Genomic DNA, 10,668 nt, shown 5'->3' with positions numbered 1-10,668 from the left:
TGTTTTTAAAGGGATATTTGGTGCAGAGCTCTATTGTAGGCTGATCTTGTAAAGAAATAAATGCATTGCAACATTAGTTCCAAAATAGACGAAATAGTGGGAAGCAGTTTTGAAATCTGGTCATTTCAACTCTGATAGCTGTTATTAATCAGGAACCATCTGAATCCCATGAAGATATAATCATTTTGTGCTACAGGGTTGTAAAGTCTTACAGTTTTAACATAATTATTCGGCTACAGAACTGCAAGTAGAATGTAATTAACTGCTTTCTTTAACCTGGAGCATTTATTTGGCTGTTTTTTGTTGTTACAGTACAAATCCAAACAGCTCCTGCAGGGATTTGTATAGAAATGAATGAATGTCTCATAAATACCATCACTCTTCACAATCAGTTAAATCCTTCAGGCAAACACACTTACCCTCAGTGATCTCAACTCAAACTCCAGTGGTGGGGGGGGGGGGCGGGAGGGAGGACGCCTTTTGAAACTGAGAGGAGCTTCTCTGAACCATTACCCATCAGCCCCTCCACTCTCAGAGGGCTAATCCCAGGGGGAGAGTGGGCGTCCGCCGAGGATACGTTGTCTCGTATGCGTTAATGGGGGATTACACATGTTAACATCTATCTCACAGTGCGCTTGGCCAAAGGGGCTCTGCTATAGGGGTTTAGCATATGAATAAGGAATAAGGGGATGATTGAATAGAGGCTGTGGTGAGAGTGAGAGCTGCCACTCGAGGTGGAGCGATGGGGGTAGAGTGATTAGGATGAGACACAAAGACTGAAATCTCTTGTCGAGATGGAAGAGCTGGAGGAGAGATCGCTCTGAGCTGAATGAATTTCTCTGACTTGGTTCCAGGATTTCAGTTTGGAAGGTAGATTTTATGATTCATGAAAGGTGGATTTTTAAACTGGCTCGTGTGGCCTTCAGGATGACATTTGGCTTTGAACTTAGAACGAACACAAGGCACGCTGTAAATATGTTGCTTATCACTTCACGTTTTTGATTAAGTGATAAAATGTACAATAAAATCATTTTAAAAGATCACATCTGTTCAATGGAAAGAAAATCATTAACTAACTTTACTTATATTCTAATAACAAATGTAAATACGTAAAACATGTAGTTGATCTATAACTGAGTGAGTGAGTTTTTCACTAAATTTGTGAATTAGTAAAGCTCAGTCTATACTATTCATTTTCATATTCATGGAAGACTAGACCATGTATTGTAGTGAATATACGTGTATGAGCTGTGCAGTAAACGCATCAGTTGGTGCTGCAAGGCTCTCTCTCTTACAGACTGTCCTCTCAAGAAAAAAAGCTACAAATAAAAGCATAGTTTTACATTCAAATGCAAAGCTCACTTTTACGAACTGAAGATCTTAGTTTGTTTCCCGTTTTCTACCAACGTTCAGCATTGGTTTCTTTTAACCATTCCCACGATCATTCCTGAGCAAAACCGTAACTATAATCAGTGTTAGATCAAAAAACACTTTTATCTTTTACCGGTTTTGGAAGGCGCTAGCAAATGATGTCGTCCTGCCGATCGGGACATTAGCGTATTTTGTTTATTTTGTCAGGAGGAAACCTTCATGATATTGTCCGTAAGATAATATTGACCAGCTGATTTTAAATAACCTTACATGTCACCAAACCAAAATATCAGTCTAAACCTCGTCAAACCAAAGTATGAGGCAATTCACTAAAACCATTTTCATGAACTATTTTGGATAAAATAGTTTATTTTCCGAAGACTCTGTGTTTTATTTCTGCCCTGAGACCCGGGGATGGAATTGACATGCAGCGCAGACAGCAGCAGATCTCTCTGGGAGAGCGAGGTGTTTATTTCCTGAAGGTCATGCCTTTTGTGTGGAAAAACTTCTTGCCAGATGAGATAGGGAGTAAATTGCAGATCTATCATCCCCTCCCTCCCTCCTTACCTCCCTCATTTTCTCTCTTCCCTCATATTCCCTCCTTCCCACACCGTCTCCCATTCTTGGCTTATTCTTCTCCTCTTCCTCTCTAAAGTGTCCTCTTTCTGCTTTATGTTCACACTTTCATCCTCGTCTTTGGCCATCTACTGCTCATATTCAAAACCAGCTTCTCTGTACTCTTTGTGCTTGATTCCTCCCCTCTCTCTGCCTCTCGCACACTCTGTCTCTCCTTCAGTGTGTGAAATCAGTGGAGTAACCGTTGGCACTGTCTGTGATTTATGGCTCACTCTGAGCGGACCCTTATCAGGTGCAGGCAAGGCTCTCTGTGCTGCTGCCTGCGTCTGAATGACAATGGAGAACCAGTCGCATTATGCTCTGCAGCCTCGCCCCTTGCATTCTGGACACTGCAGATTACATCTAGCTCCTTGATTTATGGACGCCATTTTGGCACCTGAGAGGGACATGAAGGGGAGTTTGGAGGTGAGGGGGTGGAGGATGTGGTTTCTAAGGCCAGCGACTGCACTTGGCCAACATAATTTTGAAGGGAACCTGCTGGAGGTGTACTTTATATGCATATATGTGCGGGTGTAAAAGCCGATATGTGTTTGTGCATACAGTATTTATGTGCGTGGATATGTGTGTGTGTGTGTGTGTTTATGAATAGGTGTCATTTATCATTTTGTCAGGAGTTTTCCTGCACAGATATTGACAGTGTCTGTTGTTGGAAGCGGTGTGCAGGCGTATCGACATTAAAAGATGAGGATTGGACTGAATAAAATTGTATCTCCGGCCTCCAGTGACCAGAGACAATGATGTTCAATGAGAAAGAGAAAGAAATAAAAAACTGGGGTGTAGAGATTTCAAATATAAAAGGTGTATCAAGAGTTTGCCAACTGCATTATCGAGCGCTGTTTTTTTTTTTTTATTCTTCATCTCTACTCTGTAATTGAATCATTGCCATGTGCATCTCTGGAGATAAGATATGTTATTCGGGAGAACTATTAAATGTAGAAAAACGTGTTAGCTAATGTAATTAACAGGGAACTATCACAGCTGCAGTTCCTCATAGGAAAGAAGTAATTATATAATCTAACACATTAAATGAGGGAAATGAGCATCTCGGACTTAAACACAGCATGCGCTTTGCATTAATTTCACTCAACAGTCAGTTTCTATTGCTTGTATATTAAGATGAGACTACGACATGTCACTTTAGTCTTTTGAGGTTCCCACTGAATGTTTGCATCTTTCACAAAGATGTCATTTAACATGAGGAGAGAAGACGCAAAATGAGAAAGACTGACACCAATACAAAATAGGCGGCACAAAAGTAAAACAAATCTCTCCATCTGTGCCGTATCTTCATACTGTATTTATATTCAGTACTTAATAGCATACATGTGTTTACGGACCCCTTGCTTCTCCAGAGGGTCTGCTTCTTGATTGTAGAAATATTTTTCCAAAACAAGTTGAATTTTCTTCCTCTTCTGATTTCTGCACCCCCACTTGGCCCAGAAATACTTTTTCTTTGTTTGCCGTATGATGTGTATCAAAGACGTCTGTCCAAATTCCAAAATGTTATTGAGCAGATCACTAAGCATGACTCTCAGATAATTGCTTTTCAAACAGTCTCCACTCGGACTAACATCTTTCTAAGATATGCAAATAAATATATTTCACTTATGTGTAATTGAATGTCACTGCTCTTCTGTAGTTTAACAGCTGGAGAAAGATTGTGTTTGAAGAAGGAAAAAAGGTGTCAGAGCCAAAAAAACTTTTCCCACTTCCAGAGCTGATGATAGAAGCTCCCTGACTGTATGCTGACTGTATGCTAACACTAAGCTAGCTAAGCTAATACAGCCTTAATGCATGCATCAGGCTGTGACCTTTCTAGTCTTCCCGCTCAGTCGCTTGGGGTTGCTTCCATTCGACAACAGCTGTGAATAAATGTAAATATACATGTAAATGTCATTCTCTTACAGTGAAGTTCCCTTTCCTGTTTTCCCTGACCAGGCCTGTAAAATGGCCGCCAATGTGGTCTCCAGTGGCAGGCAGCTCGCTGATAAATGTCTCCCTGAATACAATTCTACAGCGATGAAAACCAAAGACTTTTAGAGGAGGAGGTCTTGGAAAGGGCGCCGCTCGGCACAACCAGGGAAGGTCTGGAAAGCCCTGAGTGTGTTGCCTCATGTTCCAAAGGCAATAAGAGCTGTGGCTTAAAGTGGGTTTTCATAAAGACTGGTTGTTATGGTTCTTGCAGTTGCCAAGTGGCGAAGGGCTAAGTGGAGATAATGTGTCCTTGTAGCTCATCAGAATGTGGAGCGGCAATGTGGGCGGCGTGCTTAGTGGACAGATGGCCAAAAATCACATGTAACACAGAAGGCTACAGACCCACCCTCCCTGTGTTTACATGCAGCTGAATTCCAAACAGTAGCTCAAATTATTTGTAAGGTCATATTTTGGTGACGCCCTTTAGCCTATTTATGCCTCTTTATACTTCCCATGTAGCTTCATGAAGAAAATGTTCTGGATATTACTGTGGAAACTGAACTTGACCGAGAAAAAGGTAAGATTTTGCATGCCTTCACTAAAATCACATCATATAGAGCATAATATTCTTTTTTTCTCAGCTATGTGGTGTACCTGACAAAAAGGGGCAAATACAGATAATGTAAAATATTGCTTTTTATATAATGTACTCTATGTGCCTGCAAGTGTGTGTGTTCTTGTGTGTGTGTGAGAGAGAGATGTCAACGTGGGTGGCTTCCCATCCAAATCGGGAAGAGTTGATTTCTCACATAGACACACGGTTGTGAGAGCCCTCGCTGATATACTGGATTCACCAGCCCTAAACCTAATTCCAAATTTAACCCTAAAACCAAGTCTTGACCCTCAAACAGCCCTTTGAAGAGGTGAGGACCAAAATATGTTCACTTTCCAAAATTGTCCTCACTCTGAAGGACACGAGGTCCTCGGAAAGATGGTTGTTCGACAGCATACATGAACTCACACACAGACAAATAACTACATTTAAGGCTGATGGTAAAACTTGTACCTGACATACACTTTTACATCTGTACAAACACACACACACACACACACACACACAAGGTCCTAAAAAATACACAAACACATATGCAAACATAAATAAAACAACATGCAATTGAAACACACACACACACACAAAGGGGCACCAGGCAGGACTTGGAAGGGGTCCTGGACACTGTCATGGGTCCACACGTCAAATGAGCCAGGGAGCCAAACAACAACAATAACAACAGGAGTTGGAGCATATGGGGCTCTGTACCAGCTGAGAAGGGCCACCGAGGTCCCCAGTGTGTGTGTGTGTGTGTGTGTGTGTGTGTGTGTGTGTGGGGGGGGGGGTTGATCACTGAAGACTGGTGTCTAGAGACATGAGAGAAAGGAAAAAGTGTGGTTGAGTGAATAAAAGCCAACAGGCCTCAAGCTTTAATGCTCTTTTCTGAGGTGCTCTCCACATCTGACAGTTTTGGATCACTGTTCAAATCTGTTTCAGCATGGAAGCAACATCCAACAGTAATATAAACCGACACCGACGTTTAAAAGACATGTGGGTGCAGATTAAGTAAAGACATCACATCTGTTTTTCGTTCCTAGAGTTCTTTGCTTATTTTGGACACGTTTCAGTAAAAGTTTGTTCCTTCCAGTTTTGACAAGAATTCAGGCATCTCATTGGCTGTTTGTCTTTCTTCTCATTCTTGTGACTCGTCCTTTGCTGGCTAATAACTGGTGCTGAAATGATTCTATGAATAATCAATTAGTGGATCAATAGAAAATCTTTGGGCAAACATTTTAACAACTGATTAATCTTAGCAATGCCAAATATTTGCTGGTTCCAGTTTCTCAAATTTGAGAATTGGCTGCTTTTTTTTGTTTTACATCATTGCAAATTGAGGGCTTTTAAGTATCTTCTGACATTTTAAATAATAAACAATTTGATCAGGAAAAATAACCGACAGATCAAGCTCTAATAATACCCTCCAAACACAAACTGGCCAGTAGCTTGGAAGCATCTGTACTCAAACTGCAGGTCTGTCTCTATACTATAGAGCTTTATCACACACTTATTCTGACTGATGATTGAGGAAATTTCATCTGTTGGTCTCTAGAAATGATCTGTGACACTTTTTTTAGTCTTTATCACTTTAATCTTTCTGATCATAGAACTAGGAATGCTGACAGGGCAGCAACGGTGACATTCTGATTTTGAATGTTCAAATGTAAGTTTCATATGCAGCAGGTCATTTTTCACTGTGTACAACCTGTCTACAAACTGAAAATATGGGGCTATACTTATTAGAAACCATCTGTTGCATGCATTGAACTGAACAGCCCGAGAGGCAGAGTGAAAGAGAAATTGCGAGCGGATAAGAGGAGGTGTAGTGGGGCTGAACTCTGGGCAAACACTCCATGGCAGCAGATTAAGGAGGTGCAGAGCAGGGATTACCCACCATGAATAAAATAGTACCTGCTGGGCTGGTGTTTGTCTGCCTGCCTGCTCTGTACACACACTCCACAGCAGAGCACTCACAGTAACACACACACACACACACACACACACACAAACAGGGTTCAGGCACACTTAAGCTACATACATTTGCAGACAAAAACTACAGAGAGAGAGAGGGAATGTGCTTACACCGTGGTCACTGAGAGTTTTCTACTCTCCACTCCATTCATTTCTGTCATCCTAAATGAATGCACCCGTGAGAGCGATAGAGCGAGCATGTGTGTTTGTATCTGCTGAAAAGATAATCAATAATTTGTCATATTTTTTTAGCAGGATGCAGCGCTGTTCTCTATTCTGCGTACATGTTTTTGAGGAAATAATTACATTTATGTGTGCAATGAGGTTTCAATAAAAAAACAAACAGATTTTTAGCCTCCTGTACTCCTGAAATCCTTTCCTACAGCCAGCTGTTTGGTATTTTCCAAGGCTATATGTTTCGTAATTACACAAGCAACAGTAATTCTAACGTCGTTCATGTCAAATTCCTATTTACAGTATTCCATTAGTCATATTGGGAATTTCTGAGAGCAACGATATCTCTAACTTGGGGGGAAAAAAAACTACTATTGTGTCAACAAACATCTAAATGAAGTCCAATATTAATGCTCTAAATGTAGTTAATTACAGAGGATCTATACACTTGTACGTGGTTTCGCTTGTTAACAAGCTCTGCAAATATGTAACATGATAAGATTTGCGTCGTCAACATGGCTCCAGTGCAGCATTAATAATTAAATTAACAACTACTTTCTATGATCTGAATACATATGACAGTTTGCTGGCAGGTGGTCATGGTTTAAGCGTGATAAAAAAAAGATTGTAATGGAAGCAAAAAATCAAGCAAAGTAAACGTACACCTCATGGAGAATTAAATAAAAAAGAAACACACTTGGTAAAGGCAGCCATATATACACTCGGTATATATACACAGTGTATACAGACAACATTCAGAGGGCCTGTATGTGCTCACACAATACAAAAACACACAGACATAAATTCATGTTTTTTCAGACATGGTGCTCAAAGTGTGCATGTACAGACACACACACACACACACAGCTACACAGTGTTAACCAAACATGTGCCAGAACACTAGCATACAGTACACACTCACCCTCTTATTTCATCTGAAAGGCCCACTTGTAATGCTATCACTCTCAAAGTCAATTTTTGCACTTTTGCTCCTATAATCCCAATTACAGAGCTCATTCAAAATGATGGATAATGCCTCTCGTAGTGCCTAGCGAAAACAATTTGGCCTCTGTACTTGGGGAAACCTAAGAGGAGAGCCGCGCCACACACATCATTTTTCAGCTTGCATTTACAGGGCTCACAAGAGCACGGGTTGTAAAGTGACTTCTGGGTGAGTTGATTTTGGCCAAAATGGGCTCTCGTTTTCCTTGAGAGTATGGTCAAACACACACACACACACACACACACACACACACACACACACACAGAGAGGGAGACGAGAAAAGAAAGACGGAGTGGAGAGAGCGGTGGACAAGGCAAATAAAATGATAAGATATGAAGTGAAGAGAACGAAAATAAGGCCGGGATCAGGATCAAATCTTGAGAAAAGATAGCAAAAGAAATGACGGAAAAACCACGGAGAGAAAGTAAAGATGCTGAACCACAATTGCAGACTCCGGGCGTCATAACTTACATTGAGCCTTTCAGCACGAGGCCGGTGTGGTGTGGCCTACAAACAGTACCGGTTACACCAGGTTCCTGATGACATGACTACTGGGAGTGTGTGGAGTAATTCCTGCTGCCATGGTTAGCTACCAGGGGTTTGGGGTTTGGCAAACGTGGATGTTTCCACAGCACAAGGATGTTTTCATGCGATATACCTCTGTTCACTCACTCACTTTATAAATGCATTTTGTCTAACTTCTGTAATTTTCCATCTAATTGTCAAGTGAATATTAGCTAACGTTTTAAATGTTGTAATTCATAAAACGCTGTCGGCTGAGTTGGAACAAATTGATATGTTAATGAATGGAATATGTAGCTACATGAGTAAAAAATGCACCCAGAGGAAAGAAACAGTTATAAGAAGCAAATTTATTCAAGTAAGACTGAAACTAAATGACAAGAAAAGTGGAAAAACTCCAGCTATCAGTTAGTACTACACAAGTATTAGATGTGTTTTACACTAGGCCATAACGGCACGCCTGCCAAGAGTGACATTCATAAATTACATTTCTGCGAGGTAGTCATACTTAAACTCATGAAGACCAAGACAAATAATTGCTTTTATCTTTGTGACTTTCATGCAGGAGACCAGAGTTCAGTCAGACTTTATTAATGTGTGTTTTCTCAAACCTCACCATTATTTACCAGTTTACCATAACCATGATCTTTACCTACAGTAAACAGTACTGTATTTGCCATTAAGCAGATACTGAAAGCGCCAACTGTAAAAACGTTGCCGTGGAATCGACATTCTTGTCTGGTGACAGGGTTGCAAAGACAGTATTATTATTGACAATACGCTCAGTGAATTATGTGGTTATCATATCATATTGTCAATGCTCTACACCTGCCTGGCACTGTGTGACCACGAAGCATCTGGACATCTAATTCAACACGTCACGTTTACACATTTAGGTGGAATGTCTTTCCCTTTCTGTGCTTTCTCCCTTCTCTCCTCGATCCCTTCGTTACCAAAGCTTTCTCTCTGCTCTCTCCTTCTCTGGATCGTTTCCTTTTTCCAAAAGATTTACACTCTTGAATTCTTTCCTTCTCTCCCATCCTCATCTTGTTTTGCTTGCTCTCCGCTCAATTTTAATCTTCTCTTTTTCCTATTTGATCTCTTCCTGACCTCTGCTCCTCTCTCCGCCGTCTATGTCCCTCTGTTCTTCTCTGATATTTCTCGTCCTCTCTCCCTGTACTGTCTCTCCTGTCTCCTCCTCTCCCTGTTGTCCTTCTGTCTCTCCCCCTCCCTTCCCCAGTTTCTATCCCCTCTCCAAATCCCCCCCCCGGCTCCCCATTTCTGTCCCCTCGCTTTAAACCTCTTCCTTCTACTAATATCTTTCCTCCTCTCTCTACCTTCAGTCTCCCTCCTCTGCTCCCTTATTCTCTCCCTCTCTTTTCTTAAACTGCCCTCTTCAGTCTTTACCCCATTGTGACGCATCTTTCCGCCATCTTCTCCCTTCTCCTTCAGCCCCTCATCTCTCTCTGTTCTCCCTCGTCTCTGCTTAGTTTCCCACCTTCCCATCGTTCCCACATCCCTACTACTCCTCTCCTTCCTCTCTCTCCTCCCATATCCCCCAGATTTTACCCGGGCGGTTTCTCCTTTCTCTCCCCCATTATTACTCCCCCCCTCCCCTACGTCCCTGTGGCCGTTCCCCAGGCGGTTGGGTGCGGAGGGCGCAGGCTGGCGGGGTGATGGATGACCATTAAGGCAGCTTATTGGAAACAGTCTGATTTATGGGCAAGCGCTGCCTCGGCCTAATGGCTTCATTTCTTTCTGCCGCCACATGATGTCACAGCCAAGGTCACCGCGGCAACGGCCCCCCTTTGTTGTGGTTTCGCTTGCTGATGACCTGAGAGAGATGGAGGGATGGAGAAAGAGAGAGAGAGAGATGAAGGAGGGGACAGAAAGGGGGCTGTGAGGTTTGTTTGTGAAAGCATAGAGGTGATGTATGAGTCTGTGTAGGTGAAACGGGTTGCGTTTGCAGAAATGCTTTAGTACAAATTTTGTTAGGTATGGAAAATGTGTTTTTACTGCTTATCCTTCACCTTCTTTCCTGAAGTCTCCCCTTTTTTCCTACTCCACCTCGCTCGCACTTCCTCTCCTTTTTCTCCTTGCTCTCCTGTGCTCAGTAAATTAAAAACTCCATCTCTTCCTCTCTTTCTCCTTCATCTCTTCCCTTTCCTTCCATACCCCCAATGACGGACCGAGATAAAAATCACACACACACACACACACACATGCAGCTTTACGGCCTTCCCTCAGACAGCTATTACTCACTTCTACTTTAAATGAGTGCCGTCAAATATATGGCGCCCGCCATTAAGAAGCCGATCAATAAAAATGCCATTAGGGGTGGAGTAAAAAACGCTGATATTAGTGAAGCTCAAAACAAAATATTTGATTTTCCCTCTGATAGTTAACGAGACGGAGCTCTTGGATGAGGCTTCGAGCGGAGATTGAGTCAGGGGGATCTGGGGTTGGATGG

This window comes from Enoplosus armatus, chromosome 12 (genome assembly GCF_043641665.1).
Source record: "Enoplosus armatus isolate fEnoArm2 chromosome 12, fEnoArm2.hap1, whole genome shotgun sequence".
NCBI lineage: Eukaryota > Metazoa > Chordata > Actinopteri > Centrarchiformes > Enoplosidae > Enoplosus > Enoplosus armatus.
This window is presented reverse-complemented; position numbering follows the sequence as displayed.